Source organism: Sinocyclocheilus grahami, unplaced genomic scaffold, assembly GCF_001515645.1.
Source record: "Sinocyclocheilus grahami isolate Dianchi unplaced genomic scaffold, SAMN03320097.WGS_v1.1 scaffold154.1, whole genome shotgun sequence".
In the NCBI taxonomy this organism is placed as follows: Eukaryota; Metazoa; Chordata; class Actinopteri; order Cypriniformes; family Cyprinidae; genus Sinocyclocheilus; species Sinocyclocheilus grahami.
In genome coordinates, this window is record NW_015505333.1 from 926,549 (window position 1) to 935,512 (window position 8,964).

Genomic DNA, 8,964 nt, shown 5'->3' on the forward strand with positions numbered 1-8,964 from the left:
TATATATATGCGTGCTGCATTAGGCTAACCGAGGCTTGTCATTTGCACTTATATATATTGTTGCTCTTTTGTTAGTTTTGACTGCTTTTATTGTCCTCATTTGTTAGTCGCTTTAAAGCGTCTGCTAAATGACTAAATGTAAATGTAGATCAAAATGGCCTTCTGTGGGCGAATGTCCATTCCTCTACGACCTGTTTTTAAATGAACAAGGAGGATGAGATGCAAACAGCTGCTTAGAGTAACAGCTTTTCTCATGAATGATACATGTGTCTACCCTACTGAATCAGAGCAAAGGAGAGAAGTAGGTCAGTGTTCCTCTAAGCTTTTCTGTGAGCACTTCACACGCTGTTACGAAACTATCCCAACATATGCATGCCACCCAGGACCACCCAGCAAAAGAGTAGGACACCTGGTGTAGGTGGACTTGTTAACAGACCTCCTACATTGAATTTCCAAGCAGCATTATGATGAGATTTAGAGCTGATTTAGCACCTATGAACATTGTTCACCATCATAATGTGCTGGAGAGCAAAATGCAGGTTGTATTAGCACTTCAGATACAGCTTTCATTTGTGACACATTTCCCACAACATCGAGCAGCTGGAAAAAAAGATTACTTCAAAATTTACCATTTACAGACACCTTTCACGAATGATTGTGAATGACAATTTCTTTCAAATTCTGCTAAAAGGGATAGTTCACCCAAATATGTCACCATTTACTCATTCTCATGCCAATCCAAATGAGTATTACGTATTTCTTTTGTGGCACATAAAAGGAGATTTTAGATAGAATGTCCAGGGAGCTTTTTTTCCCATAACGGAGCTCTTCAAACTCCAAAATTGACAAAAAAGCACCATAAAAATAATACCACCACCCAGTGGGCTGAAAGAATATGATAACTCTGGCTAAAGGAATGATTGAGATTGAAATTGAAATATATACAATATAGTAGAAAGAAAGTCATAGAGGTGATGCATGTTGGATGAAAGTGAAAATATGATTTATTTGGGTGAACTTTCTCTTTAGAGATTACAAACGATAAAATAGTTAACAATTTCTATATTTCAATATAGTAATTATTGTATTGACGCACGTATGGCTAATCACATACCCAAGACCACATGACCTTTTCATTTGATTAAGAGATGCAGCCCCTTTCTTGATTAGATTCGTCTTTTTCTGTGCTGATATATCATGTTTCTGATTCAACACCTCCTGAAATCATTAATCAGATCTGCACTGCAGTGTAGCATTCATTATCTTTAATTCATTACGTTTTGATGAAAATGTTTTAAATTCAAATACCCAAATTTAGATTCAAAAAAGTTTTTTTGAACACACTAATGAAAAACATAGATTTGCACCATAGGTCACCATTTTTACCTTGCATTCAGGTCTTAAATGTCACACAGGGGTGGGAATCTGAGTCTTCTTGGCAGATGCAGGCCGCTGGGGAAAGAGCAGCAGGCAAGATCTTAAAAGGAAGGTGTGGCTGTTCTACAAATTGGAGTAACAGTCGCAAATTCCCTTTAAATCCAGTCTGCTGGGAAATCGGGCCCGTTCATAGGCTAGATGAATGATATGCACCGCTGGAGACGAGATTGACCTTTTAAGTATAAATTATGAGCTTAATAGAACATGAGTCATCCATTTTGCATGTATCATGCAGCCTAAATAGATTATAACAATATATCATCTATATTAAGATCATAAAAACCCATATCATCCACAAAACATTCTTTAGTTCTCAAGGGTAGTTATAGTTTAGTGCAGGCTGGAGATGAAGATTAGGGATTTTACACAAAAAAATAAATGCTCTGTTTCCAAACATAGCTAGGTGCCTTTGTAGGCACCATCTTAAGGCATAATGGGTGCGCTGCCTCCTAAGATACTTCCTTTTGGCCACATTTTAAGGAAGCATTTCATGCTTTACACACACACAAAAAATAAATAAATAAAAATAAAAAGATGGTGGACGATGAGAGAAATGTTGATTATCTTAAATATTTATCCAATGCTTATGTGTGTTTTGTATTTATTATGCTTTTTGAACATGCTAACACAAAAGTTCATTGGAATAAATGGTGAGTTGAGTCTGTTGTGTGCTTTGTGTGAACAGATCTATTTTCTGTGATGCGTGTGAAGTTGCAGCCACTTCACTTACGAGGCTTCATTTCAGTTAGGATGCAGCCTGAAAAGGAAGTAAAGGGGAACAGAGCAGCAATCTGGACCCTCTCCAGCCTGTCCTGCTGAGACACTTGTCCTCTTTTAGTGGTCATACTCACATTCACGATGGCCTCTTTGGTCTGTGACATATCTGATATAACTCCATCTGTGATGATGAGGAGCACAAAATACTGCGAGCCATCCTGGACAGCAGCTGCGTATCTTCAAAGATGAAAAAAAAAATACCCCAGTGAGTAAACTCAACAATACATTCTTCAGTACATACTTTTTCTTTACATTACACATTTTACTCTCTACATTCTTCTTTTCATGGTTTTCAAATGTCTCGGGCTCATTTCACCATGTTAACATTAACCATGCTCTGCTTTTTAAATAAATCTTTGCCTCCGCCAACTCACTAGAACTAGACCCTGAGGAGGTGTATCATGCTTCAATTTAGAAAGTCTAATTCAAATCTGCAGAAGATGGCATTTTTAATTACCGCAGTGTAATCAGATGGAAAATGATTTGGTTGTGTGATGCCATGACATGAGGGAGGGGATGGAGATGTCTTCAGACAATTACTTTGTCTGGAAACACACCCACTATCCTTTCAAGTGATGATAAAAAAAAATAGCTGCAGTCAGTACTGTTATGACACCTATGATGTGAGCTTTACAATGGAACCTCAAGCTTGCTCCATGTCAGCAACTTTCTTTTGTCAGTTATTGGATTAACACAAACAGTACACAGCTTCAAAAGCCAAGGGTTTGGCTTTCGAGGACAGACATGACAGACAGACGTCTTTGATGGAACATCAGAAAGTCACATAATCCAGCCAGGGAAATCATCTCACATGTCTTCAAAGATAGTTTTTATGGTGGTCCATACACTCTAAAAAATGCTGGGTTGTTTTTTCAACCCAAATTCTGGGTTGAGACCGCTAGGTAAGGACGTTGGGTTGAAAAATGGTCTTAATCTATAACCCAGCGGTGCTGGGTTGGGAACGCGGACGTGAAAGAGACCAGGCACGTCACGTTAACATCGGACGACACCAGTGCGAGAAGCCGCCATTTTCTCAGCATCTTCAGATGGAAGCGAGTGAAAGATGGTTTATAGTAAGTAAAGATTAAAAATGTAAAGTCATCATTCATTGTTTGAGTCTGTTAGTATTTTGAGATTTAATGGAAGGCGGAAATATTCCAAAAAGAGCTTATATTGAAAAATACGCGGACACTGATTTCGCCTCAGAAATAGTCTTAACGGCCTCTTTTACTGAATGGAAGAGGTGCTTTTAATATATCGTCAGTGAGTGTCTTCTGTCATATTTACATAATATTTTACAATATTTTGATTTTTTTGAGGCGTTAAAAGAGGGTTATTAAAGGGGTCATATGATGCTATTTTAAAGATCATTATTTTGTGTATTTGGTATAACAGAATTTGTTGACATGATTTAATGTTCAAAAAACACATTATTTTTCAAATACTGTACATTATTGTAGGTCCTCTATGCCCCGCCTCTCTCAAACGCGTCGTTTTCAACAAAGCCCCTCCTTTGACAAGTCCAGTCTGCTCTGATTGGCCAGCTGACCCAGTGCATTGTGATTGGCCGAACACCACAAGCACAAGTCGGAAATGTAATGCCCCTTACCATAATCGCGAGCTTCAGCTTTCAAAGTAAATATCAAGACAGTTAATAATGTCGTTAGTTTTACCATCAGTTCAAGCCCAAAAGGGCAACAGAGTCGCGTGACAGACGTGCTTTTGCTTCCGCACTGAATCACACAGCGTCTCCCTGACATGCTGCATCAACACTACTGCTGTTCCTGAAACCACACCTTCTTTCTTTGCGTGCACATTTGGGCGGCATTATGCTAATATTTCCACATAGCGACGTAGACATGTGGGGGTGTGTTAGAACGAGCCGTTTTAGGTAGGCGTGGTTGACTCTAAACTTTTATAAAGAATATCTCTTTGGATTTGAAACTTTAGTCTTTGCAACTTTACAGATCTTCTTTATGCACCAAGAGCTTGTAACACTCCAAAGAGAAAGGAAAAATTGAAATCGCATCATATGACCCCTTTAACATATTTACATGTTAATTCGTTAATTAATCTTTTTCGCGGTTAAATTGAATGTAGTTTCCTAAAGGAAACAGCGTTATGTAATAAAGACTAGCCTAATTATTACATAACGCTGTTTCCTAAAGGAAACAGCGTTATGTAATAAAGACTAGCCTAATTATTACATAACGCTGTTTCCTAAAGGAAACAGCGTTATGTAATAAAGACTAGCCTAATTATTACATAACGCTGTTTCCTAAAGGAAACAGCGTTATGTAATAAAGACTAGCCTAATTATTTTGAGGCTGATGAAGTGATAATTGTTAAAAGTAATGTTTTGCATATTATATTTCAGACTTGTTGAGCTTTGTGTCTTCATTGTGCTCGCACCGGGAGTTAACAACACAGAACCCTGCTTGGGTTAGGAAGCGATTTTCTCAGCTTCTTCATAAGAGAGGGAAAGACGGTTTAAGGCAAGTAAAGTTCATAATTCCATGTTATCTATTTTTTTTTTTTTACTAAGAGTAAAAAAAGTTTGTTTTTGTAGATGTTGAAAACCAGAGACATAGGACAGCATCATTCTTTTGAGATTGATGTGTTATTTTTAGAAAATAAATGTTTCTGTTGTCTCCTGCCCATTTACTTCACATTTTGATGCAACAACAGTGTGATTACGTGTTAATATTTTATGTAAACCATTGATGTCTGTGTTTTTCATTGACAAACTCAAACCAACTCTGGAGTTGTCTGATTTAGAGAGTCATCATTCTTGGTCTTCCTTTCTTAAAGGAATAGTTCACACAAAGAAAATTTCAGAAAATAGTTCAGAAGAAAATATTGGTCTCCCAGACTTGCAACGGAGGACAAAAATTAAGAGAATATTAAATATATTTATTTGTGTTCCAAAAATTAGCAGAGTTTGTATGGGTTTGGAACAACACGGGGGTGAAAAAATTAACTTAAATAACATTCATTGGTGAACTAACCCTTTAAAGAGCAGCCGTCCACGTACATGAAAATTTGTGAGGTATGTGAATGTTATGTCTGTTGAAATGTTTCAGTAAAGAAGTAGCTTTCTGAAAGCAATATATTTATTAAAACAATATTACATGCCCTCACACTAGTGCTGCCATTATAGCATTCTAGAGCACTGTGGTAGACAGAGACATTAAACAACCACAAAAAGTGGTTGAAATTATAAAACAGACCATTTACCTGTCCCTACTGATGTGGGTGCACCTCTATCTGAAAATGGATAGATTTTAATTAAATGTTTTCTTTTTTCAAATGTTTTTAGGCCACTGATGAAGAACAGGTGGTGACTGGGATGAATGCTGGTCAAAGAGGAGAATGTAATTTCTCCTAAACTGATGCAACTGTGGTTTTAAAGGAGGAGGCTGCCCTGAATAATGTAAAAGATGTCACATGCCTTTGCTGTGCTGATGGGGTTTCTTCATGGCTACATCAATTATGCTAAAGAGATCGTGAAAATTGGCAGCGATGCCTGGATCTGTATTCATGGACTTTGAAACAAACTGTAAGTGTATAATTTGTCAAAACAAAATGTTAAATGCTTGTTCTGTGTTGTTGTTTAGTAGAAATCAAGTTTACACTGTCATTCATACACATTCTCACATTCTTTCACACATATGTTTCTGATAAATGTTATAATATCAGTGTTAATGTTGTGGTTTATTTACTGTCATGCCAGAATAGTTTGTAAAGAAATTAACTATTAACTAATTGTACAACTATTGGGTTATTTATTGGGTATATTTACTTGCCTTATTATTTACCCACTATTGGGTATAATAGTGTTTTTGTGTACAATTTTTATACAATATATAAAATTTACCAAAAACGTCAGATTAGATCATAAAAGTTATATTCAACAGATGTTCAATGGTTCATTTATAAACTCTGTAGCTGTTAATGTCATACTTTTCTGCATTTCTTCTTGCATGTTACTTTTGATTGTTTTATCTTGTTTAAAATAAATATTTACCTTTTGATAGTCCTTCTGTGCGTTAAAGTGATTTTAAAATGAACAAGATTTGTAGGTTTAATGTCTAGCTCAATTTGGGTTCATTTTAGCCTAGCAGTGTAGTAATTTTAAACCATAAAAAAGCAACCCAGCATGCTGGGTCAAACATATAACCCAACTTGTTGGGTTAAAACAACCCAAAAAGGGACAAACCCAGCGCTGGGTTACCAAAATAACCCAAATTGGGTTGTTTTTTAACCCAGCCGTTTTTAGAGTGTAGACAAGGTGCTTAGCCAAGCAGTTTGAGACGCCAGGCTTATTCTTATTCATGATGTGTCTGTTGTTCATATATGCTACACCCTCGAAAATCTAAACAAAGATCAACTTCACTATTCATGCAGAAAATAACATTTGCATTGCATTCCACTAAATCTGGGCAATCTATCATTTGCATGCAAAGTGCAAGCAGGCTGACACTTTACATGGAAACAAAAACAAGCTGAATCACTTTTAATGGCAATTTCATAGAATACATTTTTAAATGATGCAAGAGTGGGAAAAAAAATGTAAGCTAGAGAAGTAGTGCTAAATAAATATCAGATTATACTGTGTTTTTATGCATTAATGCTGTGTTTTTATGCAAAACTGTGACCAAATGCTCTGCAGGGTGTAAAATGTAATAGTTTATCGATCTGTCAGTAAAAAGCCCATATTGTCAGGCATTATAGCCTTATGTGTAGCAGACTATGATGTTAATTCTTCGTCATCAGTTATAGGAACCTAGTTGTGCTATTACGTTTGCTATTACTTTCCCTTACTTTTAGTTACCAAAAATAAATAAATAAATATAAACGGTCTATGTGCCCTGTTTTTATTGTAAAGTTTTATTATAAGTTGGTTATAAAACTGATTTTGCATTTAAAAGGATTTTTGGAAAAAACCTACCTGGCCACATGATTTACAACAGGGGCAAAGTTAGTAGGTCCGTATAGTTGAACGGTCTTTAGACTCTGATGGTATGCCTCTAATATCCCCTCAATACCATTACAGTAGGGATTTTCAATATTGCCATTCTGAAAGACAGGAATCAATGGTTCACGTGTGTCTTCATTTAAGCCAACCAAAGTTCAACAGGAAAACAATGCTGAGGACAGAAAACATGGATTGTATCAATCAATATGACAGCAGAGAATGCCAATTATAGATGTCTCCCATACAGTCTCGTCTCAGAATCACTGAACTGCTTCCAGAGCACCAAAGACTAGCTCAACAGCATCTCACGCTCTCAAGTTTATGACTGAGAATGTGAGAAAAACAGACATTGAGACTCTTGGCATCAACAAACTCTTTTGGACTAATCTCAGGGATTCAGGGATTTTTCAGGACAACAGAAAGTTGAACATCAGCTCACTCACTAGGGGGAACTCATGAGACACGTGTCCATCGGGGCATCGGGGGGCTCCAAATCCCAGTGCAGGGAACATCTTGTCACTGTCATAGTCCTGGATGATTTCCCCCACAGCCTTCAGTGCCAGGGCGTAGGCGTTCATTTGGTAGGGGTTCATGTATGGAGAGACGTGGACTGGGATGGGTTTCCTGAAAATTTAACAGCGCACAAAAACCTATCTAGTAAAACAAACATATTAGGATAGCAATAGCTAAGAGCTAATTTTTCAAAAGCTAATTTTTCAAGTTTATGAAAGTTATTGCTAAACATAGTTCAGTTATGAAAAATTGTTTTAGCATATTAATTGAAATTACAGCGTTAATGTATTTGGTCTTAGTGGACTAGATTTGCTATGCGCTACTGCTATTGAGTAAGTAAGGACTTGCTACTGATGTGTTGCTGCTGCATGAATGCATAAATCCCATAACAGATCTAGATAGGTGGAGCTGGGGAGGTTGAGGGTATCAGAGGAACTCTGATAGCGTGCTGCAGGATCAGCTGACAGGGACCATTGAACCAGACCATTGAAATGTTGAGCAAGCAAGCCCATTGGCTGCAGGATCAGCAGAGTCAATCAGCTTGTGCCGTGTAATAAATTGTCATTGCTAGCAGATTGCATGTAAAGGCCCTATCAATCCAGCCATCTTTTATGACTAAGCAAAAAAATTCAGTCTAATTAAAAATGCATTGTTTTATGTATTTTTATGTTTATTAGAGTACAGCTTTGTTAGCATTTGTTAACTTCAAACTCTACAGTGTAATTAATTCTGAATCGTGCATGCAATTGTGCATGCAATTTGCATGCAACACAGAGTTGCTGCCTACGTAAAGCCCTTCAAATCACTCACTTATAAGCATCTCTGATGGTTAAGATGCTGCCTTATCCTGTGTCTACACTGAGCATGACCGCTGTCACATTTGTGTCACGACTCACTGCAACAGCTTGAGGCCATCTACCTTAGATGCGTCAAAGCAAACATTCCAAATCCGTTTGTCCTGTTAAGTATCATACAGGCACATGGCTTCTCCTACCATTGCTATGCTGATGACACACAGCTCTATCTTTCATTTCAACCAGATGATCCAACGGTAGCTGCACGGATCTCGGGCTGCCTGGCAGACATCTCGGCATGGATGAAAGAATATCACTTACAGCTCAACCTGGCAAAGACTGAGCTTCTTGTCTTCCCTGCCACCCCAACTCTACAGTATGATTTTTCCATCCAGCTAGGTTCTTCTACAATTACCCCATCAACTTCGGTCAGAAATCTTGGTGTAACTTTTGATAACCAGCTGA

The 8,964-nt window shown here is 37.4% G+C and overlaps 1 pseudogene; it reads right to left on the reverse strand.

Annotated features, from left to right (window-relative positions):
• The window catches only part of LOC107592558 (copine-5-like), a 178,539-nt pseudogene that overhangs the window by 11,828 nt on the left and 157,747 nt on the right, over positions 1 to 8,964 (reverse strand).